Genomic DNA, 21,193 nt, shown 5'->3' on the forward strand with positions numbered 1-21,193 from the left:
TTGAGAATCCCAGAACCATCAGGAAGACATACAGATCCTGGTACCATAATCTTTGCTGCAATACATCTGTATTGCACTTAATAGAACATAACTGAGTATGCTAGAAGTCATAAGCAATAACTGCATGGAAGCTTAATATTGCCTATAGCCAACACAACTGTTTGACTGTGGATCATCAGGATCATTACATTCTGGACTAGAATAGCATGCACAGCCACCTTAATACAGTACATTGGGCGTTGATGTATACAACACCTTCTATCTGCAACAAGCCCATGTGAAATAAAAATGTATCAGGAGAAAGTCAATTGGCATGGGCTAGGCAGAGTATCTCAAGACCCGAACCACCACACAGATTATTCACATACTCCACATTCACAAAGGTAGCTTTGCCATGTTGCTAGGCCACTGAACATCTCCATAAGGATAACCTTCACGCTACAAATCACCCATCTACGTTACATGTGATTCAGGGATAAATGATCTCTAAATACCTGGATTCTCCAATATGGATAGGCAGGGGCTGAAGGAACCACTGATCGAAGATGAGATTGGAATAGTGGGCCCATCACTTCTTCAAGAAATATGCATCACATCTGATGCTGTTAATGATTGGAATGTACACTAAGGCCCTCACCTCAAGCTGACTACCTTATGACCTACAGGGTGCCATAATCTCCGTGATCCTAGAACCTGGGAAGTCAACTAGCCAATGCATGTCACACAGACGCATTTCTCTTATTAATCTAGACCGGGGGTCTCCAACGAGTAGCTCGGGAGCTACTGGTAGCTCGCCAGTACCTTCAAAGTAGCTCTCAGAGAGGAAGTCAAGCCTAGTTTCAAATTCAGAGAGTAGATGCCTATTAAAGACAGGACTGCTCATTTTAAGACCCTTAGAGTGACAGCCAGCCGAAACATTGGCAGTAGCTCATACTAACACTCAGACACACACTTTATCAGCCTATAGGGTCTGCCACTTGGCAGTCTGTATTCAATATCAATATAACTAACCCACAAGGAGATTGACCATGTTGTAGTCCCTGCTGTATCAGACACAACGTGTGTGAACAGTGGACCATAAAAGAAGTATTGCAGCAGTAGCCTGAGCAGTAATCAGTGCTGAACCACCAAAGTGCGGGACTGCAAGAGTCAGAGTGAAAATGTGTCAGTTGGATGTATGATCAGCTCAACACCTAGTGAGACCAGGGCATGATCCAGACCAGAGAAAATTAAGAAACTCATCAGCATTTATGAGCGTCCATAATAAACACTATTGCTTCCTGAAAGTTACGCCTGGTGTCAAGGACCACCAAATGTGTATGCTAGTCCCCATCATAAGGGTGTTGTCTGTGACATAATTGTGCTCGTTCCTGGCATAATGGTGCCAATGGCATAATAATGGTCATCCTTAACTATTTTGGGTATTTTTGGTCTAGTTGTGGCATACTGGCAGCCATCATTTACATACTAGGAACATGACTGGCCTACATTAACCTATTCCTGGCATAATAATGGTCATGACTGATATATGGTCTCTGCTCTGACCCTTGTGGTTTCCAGCCTTTGTGCAACTGTGGCCGTAGTATAATGGTAGGCATTACTGGCATAATGCAGACATCCGTGGTGCTGTAGTGAGCATCCCTGGCACAAGACTGTAATACCTGGGTATTCAAAGTAGTCTGTCCATATGAGGCATTTGTATATGGGAGTACTTTATGAAAATGACAAGCTGTTGTTTTGGGACCATGCATTTCCTAAAATCTGAAAACTGATTAGACACAGTGATACTCACAAAAATACTAGCAAATTGGTTGTGGAATGTAATCGGAGCAGTAGTACACCCAGACCAGAATGGGTTTATGCTACATCTTGGCACCCGCCACTGCCTAAGATGCCTTTATACAGCAATGGCCCTGTATACTGGGGCACAGTGCCGGGGTGACAATATATGGGTAGTTGTGCACTCTATAAAAATGTATTATAATAATAACAGGATCATAGGGCCCTAGTGTCAATAGACTATGAGAAAGCCTTCTATTCAGCTCGATGGCACTTCATGTTCGGCGCGCTGCAGCAAAGAAATGTTGGCGCTCGCTTTAGAAGCTATGTAGCAATACTCTATTCAAAACCATGGACGAGAGTCAATGAAGAACCGTCCTCTGCATTCACTATTGAATGCAGAATGAGACCAGGATGACGCCCCCCCCCCCCACTGTGCACCATGGTCATGGAGCCGCTGGCGGAATGGATCATACACGATGCTCAGATTTGCGGTTTCCGGTGGCCCGGGGAAGTGGAAGATATGATCTGGGCGTAAGGGGATGATGCCCTAGCATAAATAAGTAATCCTGAGACTGTCGTGCCCTGCAGGATGCAAATGCTCCAAATATATGAAGATGCATCTGGCCTTACAGTTAAATTGGTCTAAATCTACATACATACCCCTAACTGGGTCACAGGATGACATACGCCAGACCACTACCATTCAATAGGCAGAACGGCATTTCGAATATCTTGGTTGCATATCACCCACACTAATCGGAGAGCATGGGAACTGAATGTTGCACCCCTCGTTGCTTGCGTGAAGTGGGACTTGCATACATGGGAACACCTTCCTCAAAACGTAGGGGAGCTCTATCCAGTATGGTCTCCCTACCCGACTGCTATACACCTTCCAGAACTACCCTTATTCTATACCCCCCAAATTCTACTCCTCCCTGCAAACAGCAATAATGAAATATCTATGAAAGGGGAGTCAACCACAAATTCCATTTTGTAAATGCATGCTGGGGCAATATGACAATGACTAGGAATCTTGGAGATGCAATTGTAATATTGGGCCAGTCACATCGTTCCAATCAACAACTGGCTGTTTGTGGACCACACCGATCCTGCAATAGCCATTGAAATACAGAACCTTTGAGCAACACAATGTGATGCGCCTTTTATATGGGTCATTTAAATATACTAATCTCCCCCAGCAACCAAAACATCAATAACCTGCTGGCACCATGCGCTGCTGTTCATTAAATGGCACTTTGTGCCTACTGGGGAAATGCCTTTGTGGTCTGGAACATGGCTACAACATACGGCGACTCTAAAAGGCTTTCATGCCTGGGACACCATAGGAATCTCTGGCCTGGGCGATATCTGAGAGGGCAATTCCATATGGACATTTAAATTCTTCAAAAGACACATATGAAATACAAAGATTGCAATTCTACCATTATCTCCAACTATGACATGCCCTCGAGCAACACCGTGACAGCCTAAGGCTGTCTCAGGCTGTAATCTCATTGAAGCCCACGTCACACTGGCTGCCTTGGGTATGAAAGGGATCTCAATTATATATAGAACTATATAACACCTGTAAACGATACCCCTGACGCCCATGACAGCATTGAGAGAACACGTGGCCTTGAAGCAGGAGGATTTGGTGGCGGCAACGATGGGCCCCAGTGTCCTGGCTGCCTCCAAGAGATGTAGTGAGGACTTTCGTTCATACAATTAGGGAATGCTCTTTGAAACAAAGGTGTTGGTATGCAATATACGGTCCTCTGTAGTGAAAAGGCTGGTGATACCGGAGCCCAAACTGATGCTGTTGAGACTGATAGATGAGTAGGGGGCAGCAGAAGCAGACTCCTAGTGGTCATGGGCCTCCTCCTTGCCAAAAGAGACATGGTACACCATTGGAGAGCTGAGCAGGGTCCCTCTGTGATGGCATGGACTAATGGTATGGACTATTGCACCGGGGCTGAAGGAATATGTATACACATCGAGTGGCTGCCCTAAAAAATACAGCAAGATCTGGAACCCCTGGATAGCTTACTCTATGAACAATGATACATGGCTGTCTAGTGATTGTTACCCTGTGTACGATTATGTTAGAGGGTCAGGATAAGTGTCATGCCAAGGATATGACATGATTTGTATGACTAATGTGAACATCATCTATGTTGTAAAAATAATAAAAAGAGCTGGAAAAAAATATGGTTCAGTATGTTTAAAGTGCCAAGAGGCCAAGTTATTGGCAAATACTGCACTATATAAATACCCACTGGCATAGACAGCACTATGCAAATATTATGCAACAGAACATAAGATGATAGTGAACGCGCGTACCGTTAAGGTCTATACTAGAAATATCGCACCCAATACCACAAGGAAGCAATTTATTTAAAAATCCATTTTTGAGTTCAATACTGATCGCCAAACGTTAATAAACTTTGAAATCGCAGTAAAGGTGCAATCTTATGGTGAATAAAAGCTTAAAATGTGGACAACCATCAGTCAGTTTCTGAAACAAAGTCTAGAGCCAGACTATGCATCATTCAAGCCAATAGGCTATGCATCACTCAAGCTAGATAAAAGGGAATACCAAAAGATCAGGAACATTGACACGAACAGGGTCACATGCATAAACCAGATAGGAGCCGCTTCCGGACAGGATAACCCCATTTGTCTGGCCTGATAGTCTCATTGTGCTGTACGCAAAATGAGCAATGAACAAGGAAATGGCTTCCTTTCAGATAATCTTCATGTAGCTTGAATGGAGAAGCACAAGCTCAAATAGGAGCGCACTGAATGTTGGACTGCCCAGGATAACCATAGTTGGAACACGCCTGGACAGAGGGATTCTCAAAATCAATTAAGTTTCACTGATGCTATAGTTTTGTGCGCAATTGCTAATCCACTCGAGTGTATCTTAAACTTTACAACAAAATTAAGGCAGACTATGTGACAAAATAATTTATTTGATAGAATTTACTTAAAATACCGTTTTCAAAGATAAGGTTCTGGAAAAGGGGCTGCTAGGTGGTTAAGATGATTAAGCATTCTGCATCTACCTTTTATTTGTTATCATCCTTTCTTCCCCCATAAAATTTCTTACAAATAAAATAATTCCAGTTGGGTCAAAAAGGTTATTCCTCTGATAATCTGTGCAAAGGTGCCAAGCATTTAATGAACATAAACCAGAAATACCTTTTGAGGGGAGGAGTGTAAGAAGTTTATATTACTGTTAATCTGCTGAGGTGGTACCCTGTGATTATGTTGGATCAATTACATTACTTTCATATTAATCTCAAGAGAATAATCTCGGTATGATTAATACAGGATAATTAATTTATGTTTAAACAGATATTACATTTGTATTTCTTTAACCTCTAGAAGTCATCCATCTGCAGTGCGAGCTGCAGAGGTAAACTCATGGCTCTTGTTTGGTATTTCTTTCGCTTTACCGTCAAATTCTCCTCCCCAAGACTTCCAGCAATCGACTGAGGCCAACAATTCAAACAGACAGATTTTTCTGCACTTTCCTTTCCCAAGCTGACTTCACACCGCTGCCATCTTTTCACTGAGATTACGACTGCTGTAGAAACAAAGTAACTTCAGACAAGAAACAGAAGTCGCCTACAGAAGATAGCTCGCTCTGCCTAAAAATTTACCAATATGCCTTTGGGTTTCTGAGTTATTTGCAAACAGCCACTGGGTGGATTGCAGATTGGTCAGGTAGTCCTGATCATTTCTTGCCCTAAGGCCAATAAGCAGACGCCCACCATCATTTCATAATGCATTCCAGCATTCACAAGTAAGGTGTGTTTTGGAAACAAGTAAGATGGCTCACACCGATCACCATTTCTGTGCCAATGTTGACTGCTGGCTGCTTCATAAACATGGTACTAGAAAACATTTTATTAGTCTAATGGTCTGATTACAACTCCAGAGGTCCATAGGACCACTGCAGTCGTGGTGGCAATCCGACAACCGCCACACTGCAGGACTGCCCGCGAGACTACAACTGCGGCGGTCGGACTGCCACGAGACCGCTGGCACCGCCAGGAACAAGGATCCCACTGGGCCGGCAGGCGTCAACCAGGCAGGAGTATACTGATGGTGTCACAGCTGGGCTAGCCAAGCATATTCCGACTTGCTAGTTCACCACTCGTTTCATGGCGGTGAGCATGCCAAGAAAAGGGTGGCAGAATGGCAAGAAAGGGAACCCTAACAGAGCTCCCTGCCAGATTTTGGCCTGGGGTGCATGTGGGGGGCACATGTAGTGCCCCCCCTTGATTTGCACCCCGTGGTCCTGCTCGGTGTAGCATGTATGCCACACCGTGCAAGAAGGTGCAGTCGATGCTCTGAGAGTGGCGGTCTGCATCTTAGGCTCATTTATGAGTCTGACAGACTGCCGCAGGATCACCTGCCACACCAGGCTATAACTCCTGATCTGACGGGCGATCATACCACGGGTTTGGCAGTCCCACATCGGATGGTGCGTTGCACTTTTCACCACGGGCCCGTCAAACTCGTAATCAAGCCCTAATTCCATGCTATACCCGTCCCAGAAATATGCCCGTTTGTCTCTCAGATGGCTTTCAAAATATGGCATTCCTCTGCACTATAAAGCCTATCTGTGGCTCAACGGCCGGGCGGCCACCCCGCATACTCAGAACGACTTCTCCAAATGGGTCCCAAAACCTTTGCCTACAACCGCGATGCTGTTCTCTGTTTAGCATTTCATTTTTATTATGCCGTCACCATTAAAACTGGATAACAATACACACCATTTTGTCACTGTTGAGTGCCCAAGGAATCAATGAGCGTGGAGTCTGAACTGTGCTTTCTCAGACTACAATTCCCCGTGGTGAGAAGGTGATACATGATGTGTGCGCTTCCGCAGAGGATTTCAGAGATGCCAATCTAGCACTCTCACAAGCAACAGACACACATCCTCAGGTTTTTCTCAAGTTATGAAATACAAAAGAAAAAATATTCTTCGGTTTCTCACCCAAGCAACTGAGCATACAGTCAACCACAAACACATTAAGTGCCTGCCCCGACTCTCCGCCACTTTTCGCTAATAGACCGTCACTAATTTTACAAACCCTCACAAGAGATTGTGCGAGTTTGGTAAAGCACTTCCTAACTGGGGAAACACTTTCAGATTTCATTAGCATGATCTAAACAACTTGCATTGCATTTAACAGGAATTTGGTCTGCACGAAGCAGCACTTCTGGTCCTCTTGATGACTGTTTCCTTTTAGCCCATCTTTCACTAAGTACAGCGCCCCGGAGGATGCTGTGCTTTTTGAGGGACTTCTATAATGAGGGGGTTTCTTTAACAAAGAGGTTTCGATAATAAAAAGGTTCTTCTCATCAGAGCTATGGCTACCGAAATCTACCCCTCATATTTCCAAATGACATTCACACAACAGAACAAACTGTGCCCTTCATTACTTGAATTTGGCCCATAGATATCAAGCGAGTAGACATGTCACACTTATGGGGATAAATCAAGTAGGTTACTTCACAGGCTATGTCAGGGTGCCTCCTGCACGCCCCCATTTCCAATAATATTGGGTGAGGCCGATACCACTTAGATGGATCCGCTACCCATCTTGCGGGGGTCTACACCAGGAAAGGAGTCGTTACAGAGACAAAAATAGAGGAGTTTGTATGGGTGCTGCCTCTTAGGTTCCTGTCCCCAGCAGCTCGCCATGTCCTAGATGCTAAGCTCACAGTTTAGGAACGAATTTCGGCTGTGGTAAATATGAACGTAGGTAATGCGCCAGGGCCAAATGGTTTACATGCCTAAGCTTCAGACTCACTTCCTAGAGACGATATTGTCAGCGGCTGATGCGGAGACTATGCCATTAGATTGGTGCCATGCAGAGACTGTAGTATTTCCTAAACCAGGCGCTACTGGACGGTGGTATTGTTTTTAGGAAATATGGCGCCACTCAGGAGAATAGCACTTGTATCGGTGTGACGATACCTATCTTTGTCCCTGTGCTGTGAGATGAGGAGAACCAGTGATCTCCCCAAAATTTAGCGGCCTAAGCCAACTGAACATACAGAAGAAAATCCTCAGCACACGTAAATGAAGTCACAGTAATTGTACAAGTGCGTAGTATAAGCACAAATTAAACACAGGTAAGTGAATTTCTTGATCTTCTCTTTATTCTCTGGGTCTTCAAACAGCCAACACGTGTTTTGTCGCTTACATGGGAAAACGTCCCGCGACTTTATCAAGGCTATGTCCTCTTTGGAAAAATCCTTCTTTTATAGTGATAATTCGAACCCACAATGGGATTCAGTTTCTTGTGACGTCAAAATAACAGCAGTACATATATTCAAGGGATCCTATTCCATCCAACAGTCTCAGAATCGTGATTTCATGTGTCCTGGTCTGAAAACGTCGCTCCTCATGTGAAACAGAGTACGGAACAGGACATATCCTTGATAAAGTTGCGGGACGATTTCCCATGTAAGCGACAAAACACGTGGCGGCTGTTTGAAGACCCAGACAATAAAGAGAAGATCAAGAAATTCACATACCTGTGTTTAATTTGTGCTTATACTACGCACTTGTAAAATTACTGTGACTTCATTTACATGAAAAAAGCTCTTTCTGGACCAAGATCTAGTTTTCTGCCATTTTGGATGTTCCTGTATCTTATTTTCCAATGGGAAATTGCATGGAGAAAACGTGTTTGGTCTCTCCATGACAGATCACACATAAACTTTAAAGGAAGGAGCTGAGGTAGATGAACTTTTTTGGGAAAAGTTTCATGATGATTTGTCAAATGCTGCCAAAGTTGTTAGCAACCAAAAAATGATTTCCAAATGAAAATGTGGGCCTAACTATAACTACCAAGCAGGCATTTTGGCAGGCTCATTTGCAGCCTGGGTGTGGGGAGGAGCACCATCACTAGCTGGAGGAGAAAGGCAAACACCGGCGAGTCTAGGCTGTAATCCTGTACCTTCAGGATTACCGACATAGCGTTCTACATGCAAATGAGCCTACCAAAATACTTTACAACCTACTATAGGTAAACAAATACATGCTTTAAATACGAACGAACAATGAAACTGACTTACAGTATATATTCCCGCTCGCATTTGGGACTTCATACCCCATAAGGCATCAAGAAAAACTGCGCGTATGACATGCCCATGTGGGACAGTGACGCATAAAAATAAAGCCAGTGAATATATAAGAGAAAGCCGGATGGATAGAACACTGTCTTGTGCCCTCCCAAATGCTTCAGGGCACGTTGTTGATTAATATATATATATATTTTTTTTTATTATTATTTATTTATTTTTATTTTTACTTTTAAAAAAAATAAGCAGCTAATTTCACATTTCACTGTGAAAATCTCAACACAAATTTTTGGCACCCAGCTTTGTTAATTTAATCAGTGGTTGTGGAGCAGCAGTTGACCTCTTGAAAGAGTGCAGTTCTGAGGTCTTGCATTCCTGAGTTAGGTATATCTTCTTGAAATATATTTTCAGCAATACATACTAAACAAGAAAAGTAATTACGTGTGCGGCTCCAGGTTCATGCTGTAAAGTAACACTAAAGCAGGACACCAATGTCACAAAAATATATTCTGCGTCGCATGATGGGGCTCATGTTATTAAGACAAAAAATATTCAAATGCAAGTCGCCATCTTTTTAGGTCTGGCTTTAGCCCAAACCTTTTGATTTTATGAAAATTATATGTATAATATATTTATTTATGGAGGCTTTTTCATCCATTGGTCTGTTATTGTCATTCACATTTTCTTCCACTGACAACAGAATACAGCATGGAGCAATAGGTAAGCCCACTTCACCCATTAATTAACTTCACTGTGATGGTGGATGTCTGCATTTCACAAGGTGCACAAATGCACAGAAAATCTTTTATTCAGTGCCAGAGACTACTATCCAATGTATGCTTTTTGAGACCCAAAAAGATTTTGCTCTTCGCCTTTTATCAATCTTTTTTCTTTTATGATAATGAGGGTGCAGCAGCTCCCCCAACAATGAAGTTTTAGAAATGCCATTACAAAACAAGAGCTAATAAAGCAAAAAGGCAGATGCCCAGTGCTAGATCCAGTGTTTTGTTTTTTTTAATTGACGTTTTTTGCATTGTTATTGTGACCAGCAGCGTGATTGTGGCTCTTGTTGATAAAAGCCCCAACAAACAATTTTCTGTAACTATATTTAAAGAAAACAAACGCCCATTCAATTGCATTAAGGGAGAAGCTTTCTGATGCTCCACTCCCAAACATCTCTGCTGCGCCCTGCCACAGAAAGCTTGTTTGTACTTCAGCACAGAATGCCACTTGTTTCACTGATGCACACTTATAGATAAGAGAACTGTTAACAAATCCCATTTCAGTTCGCAGCTTCAGCCTGAACCCTTCTCACTCCCTATGTTCAAATCCAGAACATCCAGTGAACCCAGTCCCTAGATCACAAGTAATAACATCTACAGCCCCACTCCTCCCCCCTTTTTATGGCACCCCTTTTTATAAAATATGTTTATTTATTTATTTATTTTTGATGGTAATGAACTATGCCGCATTAGACATTCTCAACCTTTTACGCTGTATATATGGGGAACCTAATGTTGTAGTGGGTTCTTTTTTTTAAAAGATTGTTTTTATAATGTTTTATACTTTTATGATATTTTTATATATCGAATAAAGTTACTACAACAACAGTGCACTCGCCTGACAGGTTGCCGTTTGGTGCACATGCACATACCATCTACCTATAGCTTGGTAACTTGACACCCCACCACTACAAAATGGAGTAGCAACTAATTGCGAAGACCAATAATTTTTGCCACGGATGCTCAATATTTCACAGAATAACTATTCACAGGAACTAAGCCTTATGCCCAATAACGTAACCAGGGTACAAAGTGTAAACAAACAAAAGGCTTTTCTTATATAATCACAAAGAAAACCAATCTGATAGAGAGCAGAAGGCGCAGTGCTCAAGGTGCAGTGCTGTGCAACATTTACAATGATACACATGTATGTACAAGCAGGATGGCTCCAACATTTCATAGACACAAAACCCTCTGAAATGTATTCACTGGTTCCTCTCTTCAATGTAATTGAGTAAGAGACAATTCCTTTGAAACTTGTCAACGTTCCGACCCTACATACAATTTACAAGGGTCTCCTCAGGACAAGACGTGCTGTCTGGCACAACACCTATCAGGGCAAACATGTAAAGAAACTAATTTACTATGTGCATCAGACATGCCTGTTCTAATGGAAAATGTACTACATAAACAAAGACCTACCTCCAAGCAGTGTACATTGTTCATGTGCTGGGGTGGTCAATGATAGTAGGTATCTGGATCACCACTAAAATAAATAGATAAATCATATTAAGTATTCTGAAATGTGGGTGCTACTCCCTGTATCCCATATCTAAAATACCCACCCATGTAGGGGAGATCAATGCATACCTATGTGACCAACTAAAAATGTTGTATTAAATCATAAATGTTCACATGTTGTAGTAACTGATGCCCATAACCAATTCCAGCATAATGTAGTCCTATAAATAGTACTGGTGGACAGAAACCCCAGTAATGAGAACACAGATAGGAAAACCCATCAGGATACGGACACCACTGACTAACTTCTCTACTTCATAATGAAATAAATCCCAAACCAGTTACCACTAAAAAGAACCAAAGTGCCCCCCTCACCTTCTAATTGTATAGACATATATTGTCTATCACACCCCAAAAGGTGTCGTGTAGGAGCAGCACAGACAGTTCAGCATGTCTGCATGCAAACGTTTCTAAGACAAACAAGATGCGTTGAGAGAAGCATGCTCTTAATTCCTGCGGTCCTCTGTATGTGTGCCCCGCTGTAATGTTTGACCAGTGGTGCTCACTCTGTTGTGCATCTAATGTGGCTTCGATGCTGACAGATTTTCTGTTTAACCTTTTGTGTGGTTTAACCTACGTAAATCAGTTTACGTGGCCATATCACAAGGCATGCAACATTCCTGCTATTGCAATTTCAGAGACTTCTTAATTGTATTCTAATTCCTGTTACTTCAATTGTTTTAGTGCCATTCGTGAATTAGCAAACACACAATTCCCATACCAAAAATGGCTGATAACAGGTTGTAAACCCCAGGCCTGTGTTATGGTCTCTGCTTTCTCTTGTTCCCTATCTGATATCACTACATGGTCCCTTATGCTCATAACTTTTTTGTAGACCAAGGGCGGTCTCCTTCTTCAATTAAATGCCAATGTCTATTAATAATTTTACTAACCGAGATACTCACTGGACTGGAAGTGGAGACCATAATGGTACATTCCTTGCTTTTGCCAATCTCCTACCTTGTGTGAGGAGTGTTTCCTTGGACAGTAGCAAGCTCGTTTTAGTGCTCTATGCCCTATAGTTTTGGGGTATCCTTTCTCTACTAGTTTAGTGGTAAGCAGTTCTGCTTCCCTAAAATAGTAATTTCTACATGTGCAGCTCAGCCCAATCCAGAGACTTTGCCCTTAAGGTTAATTATCATGCAGTGATCTCGGGTGAAAACTATCATATGTCAACAGTGGCCTTACGTTATAATGTTCCACACATCTTCCATTTCTCACGTTTAAATAAAATATCCAAATAGTTAATCTGTTCTTCATTGTAGCTACAAGTGCATTTTAAGTTAGGATCCTGTGTATTAAACCAGGAGACAAAATCCTTGAGACACATATGTTTACCCTCCCATATCATGAAAGCATCATCTATGCATCTCCTCCAGGTCAAAATGTTCTTTCTTTTTGGGTTCTGAGTAGATAGGATACTGCTATTCTCAAATTCTGCCACCACCAGATTCACTTTATCCAGGGCATAACAAGCTCCCATGGCTACTCCCTTATTTTGCAGATAGTATTATTTTTTAAATGAGAAGTAGTTTTTACTCAGAGCAAATCCACTTGGTTTTAAATTGAACTCAATGGCATGATGCTTCTCTGGATCAGATTCCAATGTTTTACTTAGAATATCAAGGGCTGTCTTCTGTGGTATGTTGTTGTACAGTGATTCTATGTCGAGTATCATCAGAATCTGTGTCTTATCATCAAAATCACTATCCTCAATAAGATTTATAAAATCCATACTGCCTTTGACATTGGAAACGATCTTCGGTACACGTGGTTTTATGTAGTGATCTACAAATTTGCATAATGGCTCCAATACTAAACCATATCCTGAGACTATTGGTCTCCCAGGTGGTTTTTGATTGCTTTTGTGTATTTTTGGCAAAGTGTCCAAAACCACACCTATATCCATGATGTTCCAAATAAATTCTTGGAGATCTTTAAGGGGATTTGTTACAAATCTGATGTAATGTTTCTCATTCCTAAATTGTCTCTTAATCTCTCTTTCATATGTAATAGTGTCTTGTGTAACCACCTTTGTCCTTTTTCAGTAGTTTTCATTGTGATCTGTCTATTCTTGCTGACATTAAACAATGCTCTCCTTTCTTCTTCAGATTTATTATAATGTATGTACTTATTTTCCCATTCTAATGCCTGGACTTGTTTCATAACAAGATTCTCAAACGTTAGTATTTTCCCAGCCATCAAATGGCATGGGTGGGGTAAAAGGTGGATAGCAATCATAGGCCAGTGTCAACACTCTATAAAAATTTGGTTTATCCTTGAAAAAATTCCAGAGGCTAACGTTCCTAAAACAATGATAGATCTCAGTTTTTATCTTGAAAATATTGAGGCGTTCTGTTAAAACTAAGCATAAACCACGTTCAAGTACCCTCCTTTCATCATGTTCCAGTGTGTAAAATGAGATATTAAATATAGGAGAGATGCTACCACTAGTCAACGTTATGTCTACTATTTGTACATTTGATTCCTCGTTTGCCTCTCCCCTGGTTGATATTGGCCCTTGAACCATCCTCTGCCTCGCTCACGAGGTTCTACATAATATCAACTCTTTTGTTGTACCGTCTGAGAGAAGCCAAGGGCAGGCTACTTAGGTTTAGAACCTGACCTGGGTATTCCTTGCATCTTAAAGAAAAAAAGAAAAATAACAAGGGGATCAAAGTAAATAAAAATATTAAAATCTTCAGTTCTACTTGTGGGAGGTTGACCAAGTGTAGCTGTTCATTGTGGACTATACCTTTTGAGGACGTTAAAAGAATATCAGGCATATAAAAGATTGAAATTCATTGAGTGCAGATAAGAAATTGACGGTTCTCTCAATGATGGAATATTTGGAGAGAGCTACATTTTTGGAGTCCCCCATTGCTTCTTCAGATCACGGGAGAATTTTCTATTATAGGACATGATAATTATTTTAAACAATATTGATAGGAAAAAAGGATAAATGTGTTATATCCTGAAAAAGGTTCTTTTAAGAAGGTTTCTTGGCCACTGAAAGGAGGCGACGATTAGAAACAGTGACATAATCCACATATATGTTGTATGTGTATAATTTTAAAAGAGTAAAACATGGGCCTTTTCCAGTGTTGGATGTTTATTTTTATCTTATCTAAAATGGATTAGTGGATGATTTCTATGAAATAAAATAAATATTTAATTAATAGTTTGGGAATTTTATGTGGGTTGTATTCACAGTGATTTCAGAATATAAAATCCTGTTAGTGTGGTATAAAGAGGATGAATATAATTGAATAGTGAACTGAGAAATGGTGGTTGATTGGAGATTAAACACTACTCTAACATGGGGAAAATGTGTTTATTTTGATGATGGGTTATTAGTGGCCAGTTATAGACATTGACATGGAGGTGCACATTGGGTTGTGTGCTGTGTGCAATGTTGTGGATAAAACCATTAATGCCTCCAATGACAATGTGTCATGGGCAGATGAAACATGAATTAAACTAGACATTGATTTCATTGGACATATGGATTCATTAAGTCTTAAAATGCACTGCTCCACTATGCTTATGTACTACTTTAGCAAGTGGATAGAGGTAAAGATTGTGTCACAGCCCAATGCTAAGGAAGTAATTGCTTGTCTTAAACACATTTTCTATTGTGAAGGATATCTCTATCAGTTGGACAGTGAAAATGGGGTACAATTTACTTCCCATTAATTGGTCTAGTTTGTTAAGGTGAAAGGCATCAAACACGTGAAGTCTTCTCTATCTCATCCCCAGAGCTATGGACAGGGGGAAAATGCCAATCGGCTCACTAAGGAAACTATTCTATTGGAACTCACTGCTCGAGTTCCTGTGCTTGCAGCTCTCAGGATCAGATTATGGTCTAAGTGCACCACACCGCAGAGCACCAAAGGAAGAATGGCATTTAACTACTTTGTGGTTGACTAGCCATGTCACAATTGCAGCTATATTGGTCGAAAGTGTCGGAAAGATGGGCTAATAAGTCTGGCATGAGAAGACATGCTGAAAGGTGAGATTCTGTGGGTGTGAAACGGAGGAAAGTGGAAGTGGACTAAGTGAGGATTATGTATGTGTGTGGTAAGGACATTGAAAACATATATAGCAAGGCTTTGCATGAGCAAAATATATAGGTCACTGTTCTTTTAGTACAGAAAGTAAGTGGTGGAATGGTTCTTATGTCACATTACCAGTAGCATACATGATGGTGGTTGTGTCACTAACATTGTTGCTTATTATCAGAATTACCATCCATCCTGTGAAGGTTGTTCCAGAAGAAATGCTGCACCACCTTTAAAATTTAAGGGCTATGTTTTGGACAACTTGATTTTTATGAGAGGGAGAAGATTTATTGTTTGAACCTTGTATATTCAGTGACATGTTTGGTAGTTTTCAGGTTTAACTTTAGGGTCCTCATTACAATGTCAGTCGGAGCTGCCTTCGACTGACACCCTTTCAGTGAGGGAACCACATCGAACATAGGTCGGCAGTTCCGAACACCTAACTACGGGAAACTTCTATTTCTCCATTGGAGCTTGTGCGGCGGACGGAAACTGTCTGCAGTACAAGCTTCCATTGAGATATGGAAGATTGTGAACATCCCTGCACCATGTACCAGGTACCTCACAGTACCTGCCCCTCAGTGCAGGGATGTTCAGGGGAGCACCATAGGCGCCATCCAGGCCCAAATGCAGAGGCTGCAGAGGACAGTGGTCCCTGCTAGTGGTCCTCAATGTCGCTTTCCAACAGCCTTTCATGTTGGAAAAGCCGACATGGATTGGCTGTTGGATACCAACAACATAATCCCGACGACAGAAACGCCATCCTTAAGGGATTATGGTGAGTTTCCGACCCAGTCGGAAAGCGTTGGTTGGTCCCTCCGATTGCTGCCTCCGACCGCATCGCGTTGTAATGCATCGGTCGGACCGCAGCAGTAGATGCCGGTCAGACTGCAACCGACGAGCGTTCAGTTGCGAGCCAACCTGCATTGTAATTAGGCCCTTTATTGTAACTGGTTCTCTAGTCCCTCATTCCTTTTTTGTGTGCCTTGTTATTGTGAATGTTCTACACGGATCTTGTGAGGCATATCTGGTTTCTCGTTGAGGAGTCTCTGAAAGCAATTAACATGCTTAAACTTACACTGTACAACAGTATCATTCCTGTTTGGGGTCAGTCCATTCCTAAATCTCATATTTGACCCAAATTCAATACGTCTTCACCCCACTGGAGTGAGGTCAGTGACATTTTCCATGCCTCATAAATGTCCTGTGTTCTGTGTTAGACCAAAGAGAGGAATGGGTAACACAGCTGCTCACATTACATGTTAATGACAGAACACACTTTTGTCCCTTGTTCAAGAAACTTGAGTATTACAAATAAAAACACATATTTCCTTTGCAATGAATAAAATATTTCAGAAGTTCCTGTGAAATGTGGAAAATATTTTTGGCATTCCTGTGCAATATCGGTTTCATCATCATAATGACAACCACAAACCACTCTATACAGCATTACCACCGTCTTAATCAACATTCTACTGATGACTAAAACAAAATCTGAACGTTCTAATTCTAAGCAGGGATCACCATTAGCAGCACCTAGCAAAGAACAGCATCAACTATCTCTCTTTCTACATATAGAATGTACAAAGCAAAGGGTGTTGTTTCTAAAGTTCTAAATTCCTAAATACCCAACTATTTCCTCTTTTTTTTTATCAGATAACCAGACTGTACAGTACATTACTCACTTTGTATACACATTTCCTATTTCCTATTTGAAACAAAAAACACCTTCGTCAAGCTAACTGTCCCAAAAAATATGTGCAAAAATAATAATACTGGTAATAAGTGTCATGTGCAATGTCATCAGTGAAGTCACAGGTCATGTTATAGTTGATTCCATCAAATACACCATTAATTAAATTATTGATGCACCAATGTAAAGTGTGAGGTCAAGAGTAGAGCATGATTGGGGCGCGAGCTGTGGTTCACGAAGCAAACCACAGCTGGTGAATTTTAGATGGGAGGCGTTAGGTTTTTCAACAGTGTTTTTTCACTGAAACTTTCACTTTTTTTTCACATGGAAAGGTATACTCATTTTGGTACGTGGATCGCCAATTACTTTTAATTGTTCTTTTCTGTGATTTTGAGAGGATACTTTTAAAAGGAACATTTTCATGCGCTATTTGCAAGATTTTTTTCTGGGTGGTTGTACATATGGAGGATGTGTTGTAAGAGTGGTGGTGAATAATAATGCCTCTGTATGATGTTGCCTGTATAGACGCCTGATGGTCGATATGCAGCCGCCTAATGTTAAGCATGCGGAGGCCTGCTGGCCGTATGTGGCCATTTAATGGTGAAATTGTGGTCATCTGATGGTGGGTGTACAAATGTAATTTAGTGGGAGCCTATTGAGATACAATGGTGGCTGTGTGATCATAATGTTGGCTGGTGTGTGACTGTATATGATGGGGGTATGTGGTTTTATATGGTGGCGAGTGTGAGGTCATAGGAGATGGTGGATGTGTCACTGTACATGATGGTGGGTTAATCAGAGTGTGATGGTGGGTGTGTGGATATTTGATGGTTGGGTTTGTTGTCTTTTTTTCTATACTTCTTTAAAAAAAAAAAGTGAAAAACTTGTCAATTAATTCATTTTTGTATATAATAATCCAATGAATGTTCAGTGCCTTTTTACCATTAACCATCATTCTCCCTGTCTTTCAAAGTATTTTGCAGTGGTGGCTTGCTAAACAAAAAGAGCTTGGGGAAATGGTGCTTATATGTTAATGCAAAATAGGGGCAGCATGCTTGTGACTTTCCTCGAATTACAAATTTATTGGATTTGAAATGTATTTTTCTCGTTTTTAGAATACCTTTTCCATGCACCTCAAGTGCATAACAAGCATTTGCAATGCAATAGTTCTCGCATTACTGAAGGTTTTAGCTATTGGTGTTGCATTAGTATTAGTGGTGGGAGACCTCCTTGCACTGAAAATAAACATAGTTCATTGTCACTGTCACAGGAGAGATCAGTAGACATTTATTTAGCTCTTGTTTAGTGCACTATTCGTACTAGAATAGTATAGTTGCATTGACTGCAGGCAGATGGGTATGTTGATTTGGTGCGCGTAATTGTGGTGTGTCAGACAGAACCGGATGTGAAGCCTGTGGTTCCGACATGTGATATGGTCAGCTCACTGCCGGTTGGTCTACCCATATTCTAGATGTATGTGAGAAGGAATAAGTACTCAAACCAGCATTTTTTCCATGTAACTAGTCAACAGGCCATTGTTTGGAGGATGCGCAAACCAACAGCACATGAGTAAAGTAATGAAAACAAGACTTGTAGTGAAAAGAGAGAGTGTGGCGCTCGTGAAAGGGCAGCCACAAGCAACAAATGAAAACAACTGGCTGTACTTGTACCTTCAAGCCTAGCTCACGGAAATGACAACACACCCTGCGCGCCGCCACAGACAAAAGCAACGGACAAAGCTGCAGAGTTGTCTGTTTTTCAAAGGGAATCTGGCAAGCCGGGCAGAAAGAAAGTGTGGAAACGTGTAATATTTTACTTAGCATAAGCAACAGCCATTTTGGCTGTGAAGTCCATTTTGTTTCCTTCGTAACTCTTCCGTGCTCTGCTGCTCGTCTTTTTCACTCTGCTTGTGTTTTAGCTGACCTCCTGACATGGCTAAGCAATGAACGTGCTGGGGGTTTGTAGCTGCCAGTGCACCTGGTCTCAGATGTTAACTGTCGACCATTTACTGCTGCCATAAGCATTTCTGTTTCCCCTCCCACTTTGCTGACCAAGTGGTTATCCATCTGCCCTTGTTTGCTGATAGCTATTTCTAAACGTGTTCTTTCCATTTCTGTTCACATGCTTACATTGCAGAAAACCGGTATAAATGGGACGATGGTTTGTGAATTCAGTGTACTACCTCCTGCAGCACTTGAGAGTGTTGTGTGGACGTGGTCCCACTCATGAGTGATTAATAAACTTGATTTATTTTATTTCAACTCCAGTGCCGATCTCTATTTTGTTGGTCTTTGGACCCGTGGACAAGAGGGTGACCCTTCACCAGTGTGCTCACTTTTGGGCACATTTCCACAGTTGGCGCCCAAAACGTGGGGCCCCATAGGAGACGCGGCCGTCCAAAGGATTGGTCTTGACAGAGGATCGAAATATTACTGAGGATGCGCACTGCATGAGGAGACCTTTGTCTTTGCAGGCCGATGTGACTTTTCCGGTTTTCCAGATTTGACCCTCCAGGTGGTGGCCGGTCTCGACTGTGGTTTTCTTTGGCGTAATTCTGCAATGACCATTAGGTCGGCCAGAAATCGGCAAGTGGGAGTTGGAGACTTCTGTTTGGTAAGGTCCCTGAAACGGCACTCTTGATTTGTTTGACTTGGTTTTTGGTTTAGTATTTGTATTCGCTCTTTGCAAAGACTGAAGGCAGGTAATGTGGAGATTTTTCTCCTTTTGGAATATTTGTTTGGAGTAGTAATATTTTACATAAATTGGTGAAACATGCCTGTTCTCAGCACACTCCGTAAGTGGTGTTGCTGCTCTTGTGGTACCAAAGTTAGCTTGGAACAAAGTCAGCCGGCTCCTCCAGAAGGGACGCCCAATAGAGATATGTATGTTAAATATGGTATTTCTCCCATAATGTACGGTTCATTGTGGAACAAATACACAAAGAAAGAGTCTGATTTGCAATGGCCAGTGAATGGGTTATTCAGTTCTAATAAGGTTTGTTGGAGGGAGGCCCACCGGGTAGTCGGGGAGACTATTCCGGGCACCTTCCTACCGCAAAGTTTATAGCCGAGCGCCGCTGAGAATCCCCCTCGGGGAGGTCTTTCTCCTATATTCGTACTAGGCCCAGTAACACCACCACACAGGACTCAAGAGTAGTTGCGAGATTAGATTCTTTATCGGCAGCAATACGGGCAATATTTACAGAGGGATCGAGGGATCCTATTAGAGTCTCAATGTTCGTTCAAGAGGGTAGGGTAGCGGGACAGTCTTAGTGCCAGCCAGGCACGGGAGGGCTCTGCGCCAGACCTTGGATGCTGGTCTCAGAGCGGCTCGGACGTGGAGAGCCGCGACGTCGTCCGCAGGGCTCGGATGGTAGTTCCGCTTAGGTCGAGCCGCGACACGGTCAGCAGGGCTCTGGTGGTAGGTCCGCTTCGGTCGAGCCGCGACGAGGTCAGCTGGGCTCTGGTGGTAAAGTTCAACAAGGTCGGGCCGCGACGGCGTCAGCAGGGCCCCAAAGGTTCGTGAAGGTCTTTAAGCACGGTGGAGCCGCGACGTCGTCAGCAGGGCTCAAGTGGTGGTTCAGGATGAGTCTTCTTCCGTAGGGTCAGCCGCGATCCGATCAGCAGGGCTCTTGACTCCAGGATACAACTACTGCCCTGTTGTCGGGTCGCCCCAGATATAGGACGGGAGCCCTTTGATGTCCGGACCCGGGCGCCCGGAGGGGGCGGAGAGGCCGTGTAGGGAGCGGCCAGACGCCCAGCAGGAGAGGCGCCAGGCCCCAGAGAGCTGTGGGGTGATCACACTTAGGTGTGGAGAGACGGTAGGGGGTCCCATCGATACTGCCCTCCGCCGGGAGTGGGAAGGGCTCACGTGGTATCCCCCGGGCCAGGGGTTGGCGTCTCGATGTCGGGCCTCGCTGGGACCGAGGCCGGGTAGAGCAGGGTCATACAGGTGGTCACGTGGAGTGATGTGCAATCCAAGATGGAGGAGTCCCGATGTGCATGGGACCTTGTGCAGCTTAGTGCGGGGAAACAGGACCACGCCACGAGGCCGGCTCCCACAAGGTTCAATATGTAGAGCAGTGTTTATTTAAAAGAAAAAGTAGACAGGATATGTTTGATTGTGTGCGTATGTGGGATAAAGAAGTATGAGAGGGAGCAGAAGCTATAGCAGAAAAAGAACAGCGGAAAACGATATATCAAAAAGCGTTAGAATTAAAAAAAAGAAATGAAGGAAAAAATAGAAAA

General features: G+C 42.5%; 1 protein-coding gene across 5 annotated transcripts in view; it reads right to left on the minus strand.

Annotated features, from left to right (window-relative positions):
- Window positions 1-21,193, minus strand: part of LOC146805136 (F-box-like/WD repeat-containing protein TBL1X) — a 738,509-nt gene that overhangs the window by 498,903 nt on the left and 218,413 nt on the right. For 2 of the 5 annotated variants that reach the window (XM_085622291.1, XM_085622289.1), the window contains exon 3: window positions 11,094-11,157. The exons of the other annotated variants lie outside the window; for them this stretch is intronic. The gene's annotated coding sequence lies outside the window, so the exon portion shown is untranslated. The remainder of the gene's footprint in view (window positions 1-11,093; window positions 11,158-21,193) is intronic. 5 annotated transcript variants of the gene reach the window in all.

This window comes from Triturus cristatus, chromosome 8 (genome assembly GCF_964204655.1).
Source record: "Triturus cristatus chromosome 8, aTriCri1.1, whole genome shotgun sequence".
Taxonomy (NCBI): domain Eukaryota; kingdom Metazoa; phylum Chordata; class Amphibia; order Caudata; family Salamandridae; genus Triturus; species Triturus cristatus.